The sequence below is a fragment of the Psammomys obesus genome, unplaced genomic scaffold, assembly GCF_907164565.1.
Source record: "Psammomys obesus unplaced genomic scaffold, mPsaObe1.curated_primary_1811, whole genome shotgun sequence".
NCBI classification, from domain to species: Eukaryota; Metazoa; Chordata; class Mammalia; order Rodentia; family Muridae; genus Psammomys; species Psammomys obesus.
The window spans coordinates 17,332,859-17,346,451 of NW_026585797.1; the positions used below are offsets into that span (position 1 = coordinate 17,332,859).

Below are 13,593 nucleotides of genomic sequence, written 5' to 3' on the forward strand. Positions count from 1 at the left end.
GAACCTGCCACAGAAGGCCTCTGAAAGGCTCTACGCTGTAGACTATCAAAGCAGATGCTGAGACTTATGGCCAACTGTTGGGCAGTGTGCACGGAATCTTATATAAGAAGTGGGAAATAGTAAGATCTGGAGAGGAAAGGAACTCCACAAGGAGAGCAACAGAACCAGAAAATTTGAACACATACTCCAACCAAGTACCATGCATGGAGATAACCTAGAACCCCTGCACAGATGTAGCCCATGGCAGTTCAGTGTCCAAGTGGGTTACATAGTAATGGGAACAGGGACTGCCTCTGACATAAACTGATTGGCTTACTCTTTGATCACCTCCCCTGATGGGGAGCAGCCTTTCCAGGCCAAAGAAGATGACAATGCAGCCACTCCTGATGAGATTTGATAGACTAAGATAGACTTGGGGAGAGGCATGCATGAAGAAAGGGGAGGGAAGATGGGATTAAGAAGGGAGGAGGGAGGGGTTTATGGGGGGGATACAAAGTGAAAAAAGTGTAACTAATAAAAGTTTAAAAATTAAAAAAAAATTTAAAAAAAGTGCTGTCAGGAAACCTGAGAAATGACATAAGATCTCCAGGTTTTCAGCCACCTTAAAATGTGCTGCTAGAGGATAGGGATGGAGACGGCTGAGCAAAAATGGAGCTGAGCATGACAGTCTATATTCTCTTCTCCTTAAGAAAGCAGAGATTTGTAGCAGATATTGTGAATATTAATGAGACAGTGAGTGCTGCAGTGGGTAAGTTACAGGATCTTCAGTTGGTAGTAAGCTACTCTCAGACCCAGGGCATGATTTATTAAATGTTCTTCAACTTCTACTGCTTGGTACTTGAAGTTAACTAGGTCTAGAAATTTAAGTACCAAAAAAAAGTGATTTTTTTTCTTCTTACCAGAAACAGTGTACTAAGCCTAATGTCTTTGAAATTTGTCAGAGCCTAAGCTAAATAGAGTGTGTATGTACAAAGGAAAAGGAAAAGAACAAAAGCAAATCTCAGTATGTGTGAGATTTGGCTGGCTAATGGTATGAACTCAGTTATTCTTGCAAATTAGAGGGTTTTTTTTCTCTCTTCTCAGCCCAACATTTCCCTTGCCCAAATTGGAAATCTATCTTAAAATGAATCTCAAAATGTAACCACCCTATTCATTTCCTGTGCCATTTCCTGAATTCTATTCCATTTCAGTTGAGTGAGTTTAATAACTTGGTATTCTCACTGTTTTTCATATTCTAGACTTCTTTCACGCTGTGGCTGGAGCTGTTCTTGCTAGAACCCAACATGCTGTCCAAACCTTCAAGTCCCTGCTCTGATTGTTGTCGCCAGCAGCCACTACAGAAGAGCATGCTGGGCTTTTAAAGTTCATGATTCTTCTGTTCTTCTTTAACCTTGGCCGTGTTATAACTGCTTCATAGTTCCCCTGAACTCCTATGGGTAGTTCAAGCCCTGATATGTTAAAACTGAACACCTATCCACTAATTTATTCTGGTGCTACAAACAAAACAAAAACCAGCACAAAGACCACAGTGAAACCTAGGTTTTATTTTACAGTAAAACTTGATAGCTTTCAAACTTAGAACCTGGGATTTTAGAAACCAGTTTATCTTGATTCTTTCTCCTTGTGGTCAAGAAGGATCAAGTCTAAAGTCTTACCTGTGGACAAAAATATTCTCATCTCCAGTATTAGCTCACTATTTCAAAGAAGGAAGAAGAAAGGGAAGGAGAAAAAAGAAAGGGAGGAGAAGAAGGGGGAGGAGGAGGAGGAGGAGGAGGAGGAGGAGGAGGAGGAAAGAAGCAGTTACCTAATGAGTAAAAGTGAAACATTTAGAACCTTTTCATTAAATCAGGCCACACAGGAAGGAGTAGATTAAATCCCATTGCACCAGTGGTTGTCAACTAAAGTAAACCACCAGAAATAAATTATAATTTTAAATGTAATGTCAAAACATATGATGCAAAAGTTGATGAAACTGTAATACAGAAGAGTCAAGCTTGTCATTATAGTGGAAGGCTTTGATAGTAGCTACTGTCTTATTAAACAATGAATCAAACATATGCAATATCTGAGTAACAAAATTGACAAACTTGCAGTAATGAACATTTATATAATAGAGTACTCAACCACTAGAGAACAGAAATTCTTTTTAAGCGCGCGCACACACACACACACACACACACTACTCACAGGATTCCGGTTACCAAGCAAGTCTCAGAAAACTTTCAATGGTGGGCATCCTACAGACCATGCAAATAAACTGAACATGTATTATGTGCACATAGAAAGAACTAAATTTGGACAAAGCAAAGATATACAGTTGAGAAAGCAAGGGTATATAACAGACAGCTAAACCCAAACAGAACAGGTCTTGGTTCTTTCAGAGATGATTTATCAAACTGTGCCCTTAACAGCAGACTGTGGAAGAAAGGCCAGGACCATGGTGGTAAGGAGGGGAATATTTGGAGGGCGGCTTCACTTTTAAAACATGAAGCTGTACTGGGAAAATCTGGTTGGTAGCAAACAGAGTTGTCAATTTTCAATATAACCGAACTCTCTCTCTCACCTTCCTTTGCGTGGGGCTCTGGTCTGCCAGGCAAGCTTTAGGGACATGATGTGAGATGCGTACAAGGATTGCATGGTAAAGAATGAAAGAAATACTCTGCTAAAGAAGAAAGGAGACTATTTGTCTGGGAAAACCTACCTCCATTGAAAGATAATAACTCTAAAGTGATTATAGTCTCTGCCCTTGGGGTTGAAGAGGGGCAGGGCTGTCCCTTCCCAACACCTTCTACTCTGACAGAGGGGCAAACTGGCTGCTGTGTAGAGAGTAGGTGGTTACTATGGCTTGTGTTTGGGTCAAGTGTTGGAAGCTTGGTCTACACTGCGACTGCTTTGCAAGAGAAAGCTTAGTATGAGGTCCTGATGCCATTGGCGGCACTCATTTTGAAAGGCTTCCATTTTGAAAGGCTTCCTGCCACTCTGAGAGAATTCCAGAGAGTCCCCTCAAGTGGGCTGTTACTAAAAGGTAAGACTTTCTTGTTTGGAACATTGTCTTTATGTAACTTTTTATAACTAAAATATGAATTATACCTAGTTGCATACAGCACAAAGCAATCTGATGGACAAACAGCTCTCTTCCTAAAACAGGCTTGTATTTTTGTCTTTTCTTGCAGTGCTTTGCTATGACATATATTTAAGGGATAAGTCTTTAGAGGGATCTTGGTTCTGATCTGCTACCAGCAAAACCTCCAAAAAACAAGAGCTAATGAGTTCCCCTATTTATTGAGACACTGTTTACTGTTATGTTATTTAGTGTCAACATCCAGATCAGTTTTATATGGCAAAGCATGTGATATGAATTGGAAACCCTGACTAAAATTCTAGTTCATTTTCTTCACATGGCTACTTACATAGATGAAAAGATTTTGTGACTCTTAGGAAAATACTTCATCAGCTTGGAGTACAGTACCAATTATACCCTCCTAAAGTTACAGGTAGGAATTGTCACAATTTCCCTCAGAATTGAAACAGTTCATTTTGCAGGAATGCTCCTTAAGCATGAAGGCAAACAACTCAAGACAGCTTCAGGAAGTCCCTGAAACTGACCAAATTCACTAAGGCTCCCTTCCTTCCGGAGAAAACAAAGCCAAGTTGCTGGGACTCATTTTCTGACAAGCCAAGCTGTAAAGACTTTGAGACCAGACTGGGTGCCTGGAAGGAGCAGAAACCTGCAGAAGCTCCCAGGAAGAGGTTTGCACCAGAGTCTCTTGGAAAGGACATTCTCCAGCCTGTTGAGATGCCTAAGCGCTAAGCGGTTCCCAGCTTCTGTGAGCTGTCACCCATGCTGGATTGGTGGGCTTCGTAATGCAGCAGTCTCGTGTCATTTCAGCTCCCGCCTTGACACCTAACCCACAGTCCTGTAGTAATCCCTAACCCGTATTTCTATAAGTGACCCCAATAAAACTCATTATCTCACCACACTGGAGACTTCGGTGGTGTCTGTGCTCAGCCAGCGATAAACTCCCTATCTGTGGTGAGTAGACACACGCTCAGTGCCTCCCCAGGAAGTTTTGTCACACAAGGTCGCTAGGATGCACTTTAGGCCTTTACAGACAGGGTTATGTTTCCTAAGCCATTTTCAGGAATAAGAGGAAAAAGCATGAAAAGGGGAAAAGAGAGTTTGAAATGATTCTGGATCTGTGGTGACTCCCTGGAGGACAAGAGAGATATAAGAGAACGGCATGCAGAAATTGTTTGCAGGGAACCGAGGCTCATCCCTACGCAAACTAGAAAGCCCGCCTGCTCTCCTTCCCTTGACTCTGCCCACGGGGCTCACATGTCATCACCCCTCATCGCCACATTTCCAGCCTCCCTCCCAAGAGTGCCCACCTAGGGGCCCAGTTTCCCACCATATATGGGCACAATCCCAGCACCTAGCTGACAGGTCATCACCCCTCGCCTAAGGTGTACAAAGTTTCCTCATCCCAGCCCGAGGTACAACTGCCACAGCCCCATTCTTTGGGACTTATGAAACCACCCAGGCGCTAGCCTAATAAACCTGCCTTTATCTGCTTTTAATCTGCTCTAATCTGGCCTATATCTCTGTCAGAGAGGGACAGGGAGAGAAATTGTGGGAGACATATGGACACACAACGTCTCTTCTATGTCTGTAAAAGTAGAAATTAGTAAAGCTGGCCTTTGGATCAAAGTGAGGACCCTTTCATAGACTTGAGAATGTTAGGCTTAAGCTTGACAATATTTCCACCGTTTTAGCCCATCATCTTGCCCTAACCAAAACATCTTGTTGTTCGAGCTTGGAAGCTCCCCATCAGGAGGATCTTGAGTCTACGGAAACCCCCAGACTCCTATGACGATAGACTTAGCCAGTTAACTTAAAGGTTTACAGAACACTGCTTTGTCTAGGTAGCCTAATGTTGCAAATGCACCTTGTTTGAGGTTGTTCCCATATAAAACACAGGCTCTGAGAACCCCAGGGTTTGCAGTTTGGCTCCCAAGTCCTGGCTGTATCCCCAGGGATACAGTCTTGGGGTGTGCAGTTCTGACTGAGATTGGTGCCTGAGTGGTTTGCGTGGGTCTTCCTGAACCCCGACAAGGTTATTTGAATACAAAAACTTGACCTTGAATAAATAGGGCAGATAAAATTAAGGTCATTATTTCTTCTATTACTTGAAACTCAGAGTCTCCTCGTTTGTGTTACAGTTTCTAGTTTAAAGATGCCCGCTTTCAAAGACAGAATGGAACTGCTCCCCTCTGTTCATTATGTGTCCTCTGCCCAAACATCTCTTGTTCTTGAAACATTCTCCGTGCTTGGGCATCTGATCAAGCACTTCTGGCCTTAGCTTTTTCATCTATCTTTGCTGTTTTCCTCACATCTTTCTGTTTCATTCATTGGCCACTTTCTTTCTTTATTATGTGCTTGTGGTCTTAATGTTAACCTTGTGAAACAGCTTCTTGTGAGCTGTGAGCTTGGACACCATCCTGTAACACCTTCCAGTGTGCTGGGATTCTCAAGAGGTTTTGTTCCCTTACCTTTAAAATGGGTAAGAGAAAGCATGACTCAGTTCTCCACACTGCACCAGAGAACTATGACTGCCTTCCTGAAACAGGCTTTCTTTTAAATTTATCTGTTTTTGTTCCTTTTTATATGTTTCTACTTGATCTCTGGTACAATAGCTCTTGGACATGCTAGGCAAACTCTCTACCTTTGAACTGTATCTCCTACCCTGATCTCTTTTACTTTATTTTTTTAGGGTCTCACAAAGTTGTTTAGGGTAGCTTTAATCTCACACTGTAACCCACCCATGCCTTGACCTTGTGACCCACCTGCCCCAACTTCTCAAGTATGTGTTACAAGCCCATGCAACTAAGTTTTTCTCCTTTGATATTCACCCTCTCCTTCCTCATCTGTCTGCCCTTCTGAAAGGGTAACCATGAAATTACTAAACAAAGCACAGGGGACAGAAGTGTGGGGGAAACTAGGACAACTTTGTTCTGGAGAAAAATCTACACTTAAGTCAAATGAACAAATTTCTACTTAGTGCCTATTAGAGACAGATTCTGCCATCCTCCAAAAGGGACACACATGATGTATAACAGAACTTGCCCGCAAGGAATTTCTGATACTCTAAAGGGTATTTTATATCTCCATTGCATGACTAAGGATGCTTTTCCCGTAGAATAGCTGTTGATTTGGAGTGTCTACAGATGGTGAAATGGATGATACATCTCTTCTTATCTGGCATTGCCAATAAGGACTATTATTTCCATATTTGTGGATGAGGAGATGCGGGCTCAGAAAGCATAACCTGCTTACTCCATGCATACTTAACAAATGAGAAAATCAGAACTTGGGCCTACTTGGGCTTCAGTTTGAGCCTCCTATGAAAGTACAGATGTGAATGCTCTGGTGAACTACATGTCTCATTATACCTGCAAGATGGAGGCTCAGATGAATACTTTTTTTTTTTCTAGAATTTACTTCATCCAAATACTTGAGGCTAGAAGCAAGGAACACTTAATTCTAGAAAAGCAGCCAACAGCTAGATGAAATTCTGCCAGGAACGAAATCCATCCTGGAAGTTTCCTATTCCATTCTGGGCCCTGCCATCTTTAAAACATACTGATCAAACACTTGCTTTAAATTCACCTTTTAAGGCATTAAAGCATGGTAGAATAATTCAGAGTTTTAATATCTTTATTGACATATATTGTCCATTTACTACATTTGTTTTTGGCAGACAGCACATGTGCCTCGTTTTACACTGAATTGACTAGGACTACCTTTTCATGAGCTAGACACTCCTGACTATTTTAGACACCAATTCTTTTGGAGCAATGATCTCTTTTCCTGGGCCTTCTCCAAAAATATTCAAACACCAATGCCATTTGTGACTTGTTGAATGGGAACTGGGACCAGCAACTTAAGCATGCCAATCCCAAATCTTGGCTTTGAGGTTGTGTTGTCCTGACTCATGTCCCATACATGGAGAAAGGAGTGGAAAACACTGTTGCCTGGGGACTGTGTCCTGGGAGACCAGCAGTCAAAGGCAGTGTCAGCATGTGTGAGTGACTTGGGATAGGCCTGTGAGGTTTATTTATTTGCAAAAAGTAGATCTATGCAGAGCATAGACAGTCTCTCATGGACAGAGGAAGCAGCAGGCTTTCAAGGGATCAACATTTGCTTGCTGCTTCTTCTAAACAGCTGTTATGCAAAGCTTCTACCATCACAGCAAACATGTGTTCACAGGCTCATATACAAGGTTGAGACAAGGCAGGGCCCTTCCACTGAAGATGAGAGACTGCGTGAGTGCTGATAAAACAAAACTCGCTTTTATCATCGTTGGGCACTGCTGGTTTCTTTCTCTTTGTGATTCTTCCACAGATATCCTATTAGAATGTGGCCGATTTGTCTATCTGAAACACACAAACACACACACAAACACACACACACAAACACACACACACACAGCCACTTTAGTATTGCCTACTTATTTTCTGAGAGTTCCAAAGTTAAGTTTCCTCAGCTTTCCAAATGAAAGGTTTGGTATAAGTGGCCCTCAGGATTAAGGAAACGAGTAAAGGGCCAGGCATTTTACTGCTGGAAGATATTTCTGGAGTGAACTTGCTTTACCTCTCAGTTCTGCATTAAATCTAAAATGGAATACAGTTTAATATAGCCGGGTAGAATGAACTGCCTTTGTTCAGGCACCGAAGCACATTCATTAATTAGGATTTGGTTTGGATCAAGGGAGTAAGGAGGTTTTATCAATGATTGTTCTTGACACTCTTAAACAGCTTTTATGTTCTTGAAATGTGCTTTATCCTGAATTTCAAAGAATAGAAAGAATTATGTGGAGCTAGTAAATCAGAAGGGATTATGATCTTCCTATAAATTGCAACATAGGGCATTTAAACAAATCTCTTTAGGCTCCGAAATTAACTTTTGATCTTCTTACTGGAAAAAATCGTAAAAGTAAGATATGTTTAATTTTTCCTATTCGTCCATGGTATGTCAGGGGAAGCGGATTCTGAGAAAATTTACAGTGTTGTATAATGCTGTAGAAAGAAGAGAGAGTGGCTGAGGCATTCACAGCTTGTGTTCCTTCACTACTTTTCCTATACAGAATTCCACATCGAGAGATACATTAGATGAGATCATTGGTTTCCTGGTTCTAGTCTCCTGTGGTTTTAATTTGAGAAACATCAAACATGAGGTACCAAACTGCGTAAGCCACAGCTGCAACAGTCAAGATCTTGCTACCCATTGGAGGAGACAGACGTGGAAACACTAACACAAGATGGGTGGAGGAGACAGACTTGTCAATACTCCATAGAAGGAGGCTGGAGGCGTCTGGCAGGATGAGTACCATGCTTCAGAATGCCATCATTTCCCGTGGCCAGGTGAGCTTGCAGGAAAACTGGTATTGACCGGTGTTTTGGACACGTGTGAGAAACCATTTTCTGGATAAATATCAACGAGGCAATCGAGGCAGAGGGCCTAGTCCAGGAAGTGATGGGAAGGCAGATGTGGCGCAGATGAGGAGACAGAGGAAGCTGATGTTCTTCTCTTAATAGGATGCCCTTTAAAACAAGACGTCTCTTGAAACCAGACTATTCTTCAATTTCCTTCCGGCAAGTGCACTCCATCTTCCTGGCAATGCTCGAGTAGCTGCTTTATCAGATGTTCTTTTTAACACAACTCATCACATATTATAGTCTAGTCCACTTAGAAACAGGTGATCACTAGGACCTGGCAGTTCGAATTGGAAACAACCATAGAAGTCAGTTAATTCAACTTTGTGTTAATTTCTTCTTGCTGGTAAAGTAAACTACCTAATGTCTTAAAACCACCAGGATACAGCGGTATAGCTGTGTAGGTCACGTGTCCAAGATCATTTCTCTAGGCTGAGATCAAGCTGCCCACAGGGCTGGCTCCTTCTGGAGGAGCTTATGGGAGACTCTGCCTTTCTCCACTTCTTGAGTATGCCTGCCTGCCCTGGCTTGTGCCCAGCTCCTCCCATCCTTGAGTCGCACCCTTACCACATTGCCTTCTCCTCCAGCTCTGACTACTTTTAGGTACCTTTCATGAGGACAGTTGTGACTGTGTTGATGCTGTCACTTAGTCTAGAATAGTTTCGTGTGTCAATTGTCTTAACCTCAGTGTGTTTGTGAAGTTCTTTATATTCATAGGTTTTAGGGTTAGCAAGTAGACATACATTGGGGAGGCATTATTTAACATGTACAAACGTCCACATTTTTAAATAGAAGAGTTTCTGTGAGCTTGATCTAAGGCCACACACTCACTAGCTGTCATCGCTAGTGACAGAGTGGGGCCGATATACTCATTACTATTGCCTACCAGTTTTCTTCCAAATAACCATGATGTCAGTCTTCATATTTCCCATGAAGAGCTCGTACTCTTTAGAGGAAGCAAGAGCTGCTGTCAGCTGAGCCTGGGCCCCAGCAGAAATATATCCACAGGGCAGTTAGGGGCAGAGACGCACTTCACTTTGAAAGGATCATCAAAAGAAATAAATCAATTTCTTTGTTACACCATAAAGGGCTAAAAAACAAAAACAAAACAAACAAACAAACAAATAAACAAACACTTCCTTGAATGCTGAAGAGATTGGCCAGAAGGTTATCAGGAAAAACAAACACCAAGAAAGGACACAGAGAAAAGGAAATGTTATAGCTGAGGTGAAGTTAAAGAAGAAAAATCATTTTATCTGTTTTATAATGTCACAGTTGATATATATGTAGGCATACATGTGTGTGTTTTCAAATAAGTTATTTCTAAACATTTTCTCTTCATTAATATCTACATTACAGTTTACCTTCTATACCACATTGTTTCAACACAATTGATCAATATATTATCTCTATTGATTCACCCCCCTCAACTAAAGTCTACTCAGCACTGTAATGGAAGCCTTGGTTTTTTTGTAAACTCAATTATGTTATGTAAATATGTTTTTGTTTTAATCCCAAGTGTGGGATTTTAGTTGGGCTCTAGTTTGTCCACAGCTGTGAATTGTCTCCTGTAGGGCATGGCCCTTGAAAGCTGTTAATGGCCTACCTCATGCAGCACAGAGAGGGGCTTCGAGGTTATAAATATGAGAGCCCCAAAAGAGAAGAAAGTGGTGTGGTGGTGGTGGCCTGTGGTGGGTGGCAATGTGGAGAGACCAGAGATGGATGGTGGGGCGGTTTGGAGCAGACCCATGAAGAAAGACACCAGGCGCAGCAGCTTGGAGGAGACTGCTGGCTACATTTGCTGTTGACAGAGATTGGTATAGCCCTAAAAGAACTCATCAACCCCAAAGAGCCAGCAGTAAAGAGGTCTGCACCCCCCCCACACACACTAACCTTCTCCCTATTACTTAAGGTTTGGGAGAAGAAAGAGGCTTTAGGGAACCACAAATAAAACAGTCTTAAAATGAGTGCTACACAACATTGCAACAATCGCTTACATCTTGTATACCATGTAGCACAAACAGGGGCTTCACAACACCTTTAGTCATTTTAAAGACAGCGAATCAGGTATATAATGGTACTGTTATTTGCATTTTTTATTTTTAAAGATTCTGGGGAAATCAATCTAATTTTGTACTTTAACTGAAAGAAAGGCTTCAGGCTACTATAAAGATAACATTGTTTTTGAAACTAATAAGGAAAGTGATGATAACTAAGAAATAGCAAAGGCATATTGACATAAATTTGGAAAGGCAATACAAGAGAATGAATAGAGTGTTTGGAAGGAAAGGGAAGGCTTTACAAATTATTTTTAACTACAAATAGAATGAGGAAAGGAGAATATAAATTATCCCACATTATTATATAAGAAAGCATTTCTGATCAGTGATACTAAAATAGAAACAAAAGTGCTTCATCATTACAGAAAAGTAATCTATAAAAATTTTGGACAACATTAAATAGGGAGAAGCGAAATTGAGTGGAAAGAATGTGGCCCATTACCAATATATTTGCTAAGAAATATGGAATTGTTTTTTTACTTCTATAGACATAATTTTGTATAATTTCCCTAATTGCTTTGCATAGAGATAGCTTTTATGTTACAATTTATAGAAAGGTCATACCCCCCCCTGAGATTCAGCATTAAGCATGTTTTAAGAACATAAAAGCTGTTTAGTCACGTTAGCAACCATTTTAATACCTGTTAATAGACTTCATATACAACAGATGCTCGGTAAAATTATGACAGGTACCATTAATATTAAGACTGAACATGTTTTCTTTTGTCATGTCAACAATCTTCAAATTTTAATTTATTTTTCTCTATATAATTGCTGTTCAAAATGTGTGATCTCTATTGATTCATTCTCCTCTCTGTTAGATTCCACTCTGTAGAGGACCAACAGTTCCATCTCGTCTGTGTCATGTGATGGGAAAGAAATATGAGAAAGTAAATAAGAAGGACTTATGACCTTCCTATAAATTGCAGCATAGGAGTTGAAATAAATCTCCGTACATTTCTTTTGGTTCCACCTAACATCTGTGATTGTCTTGCTTCTCGCCACAGGCAGGATTTAAAATAAGGCTTGTTTCCAAGCAGTATTGAGTGGAGGAACATTAAGTAGGTAGGTCCCAAGAAGATGCGGGTACTGTGATGACCACGCACAGACTCAAAATTCTGTGCATTGAACACCAGGAGCCTTTACTCTATTTTTATCTTCCAGGTATTTACTTCCCAAACAAAAAGAGATTCCGTTGTGAAAAACAATGAATTATATCTAAGAAGAAATTTCCATATCTTGCTATATAGGAATTTCACCCAAAGCAACTGACTCCAGTCCTGATTATTCTGTAGTGAGTGTCATCTGTAGTTAATCATGGTTGCATAAGCTCTTTAGGTTTTTGCTGTAAAACAGTAATTGAAAGCAGACACTTGCCAGACATCCCAAGAAAGTTTCCAATGTGAAAGAAACAATTAGACAAAACAAAGGAAACAAGCCCAACTCTTGTAAATTTGTATCATTTAGGAAATAACTCCATCTTTCTTCTGCTTTCCATTCACTCATTGAAATTATCTAAACTTTCTAACTGCTAGTCCTGTTTAGTTCTTGCAAATAAGATTTTATATCATTTTTAATGGGCAAGTTCTATTCTTGTATCTTTTTTGGGAAGTCTCTCTCTCTCTTGTTTTATGCCCAAGACTGTACCACAATAACCCACCTCTTCTATGCTAATTCATGTCTCCCTGACTGTCTATCTGTCCCATGTGGGCTTCCATAGCATGAAGAAGTACCTAGTACTGCCCTCTTCCACTGGCATGTTGAGTGAAATCTCTGGGAACATCTATATTCCCACTATTCCCTTAAAATATTTTAGATGAAATTTTTAAATTAAAACAGATCTCAGTTGTTAAATGAAGCCTGACATATGAAAACTCACCTTAAAACATAACTTCAAGTATACGTTTTTTAATTTTTTATAGGTTTTAAAGGAGATAAAAAAGCATAATTACTCTCTTGCACTTATCCTTCAGAAGTAAGCATTCTAATTTGTGAGCCATTAGGAGCCCCAGTCACAAGAGAAATGTCATCAAGGTCTAAATTGCAATAGGAAGAAATTTTCAGTCCACTTGAAGTCTTCATTGTTCTCCATCTGAAAGTTGTATGTAAGTCTCCTTATTTTTCCATAAAACTGAATTCATATAAAACACATGCTTATGAATCAGAATACTGGTTTTCAATATTTAATTTTAGTTCCCCATTTGACTGATTGGATGATGGCTGTATTTGCCAATGTAGGCTGATGCCAATGATGATAATGGGCCAATTTGGGGATGGGCATACTAACAGTGATTAAAAATAAATGAAGGCTTCTGAGGTAAGATGGCAGAAATGGGGAAAGTAAGGACAGCAACAGAAAGAGCATATTCAGAGGAGAGAGGGGAAATATTGGGATTCAAGAACAGTGATTGACTCTTTTCTTCCTGGTTCATAAGTGTCATGTTAGAGTACTCATACCATTTTGTGATATCTGCCTCCCTCAAATTTGTTGTAACATCAGAATATTATGCCTCTGGCACAAAAGAAATAAAAAAGGCAGGGGGAGGTGACAGGACAGCTCAAAACCATGGAGAAACAAAAAGGTGAGGAAAACAAAAATGATTGGAGTCCAGAATGCCAGCCCTCATTTCCCAGGTGGAAAAGCTGAAGCTGAAACCGTAAATGAAGACAGGCAGGCCTTGTAAGAAATATTCCAGCTATACAAAAACCCCACAGTTCTCACAAGGCTTAAGTCTAGCCGAAGAATTAGGTCCCCCAATGGCACCCCTGGAGCAGCAAGCCTCAACTGCAGAAGAAACTCATATTGTTGCTCATTGTACCTCAGAATGCTACAGTCACACATTACCCATGGGGAGGGCCCCTTGCTTGACTAAGCTATTTGGGGTCCTGATAGCAAAGAACAATCCCAATTCAGGGGACCCCCTATCACAGATACAACAGTCTGATTGGCTATTGTAGCTGGGAAAGGTCAGACATTGACACCCCAAGGCGTTAAGTAGCCAAGAACTCGAGCTATGGAGCAGGTACCTGGTGGTGATGG

The 13,593-nt window shown here is 40.7% G+C and overlaps 1 non-coding gene across 1 annotated transcript; it reads left to right on the top strand.

The window, feature by feature from the left end:
* Positions 1 to 12,970: 12,970 nt before the first annotated feature.
* LOC129670874 (small nucleolar RNA U13) lies at positions 12,971 to 13,071 on the top strand. Its single transcript, XR_008719279.1, has one exon. It is a non-coding gene; the product is annotated as a small nucleolar RNA U13 (small nucleolar RNA).
* Positions 13,072 to 13,593: the final 522 nt, after the last annotated feature.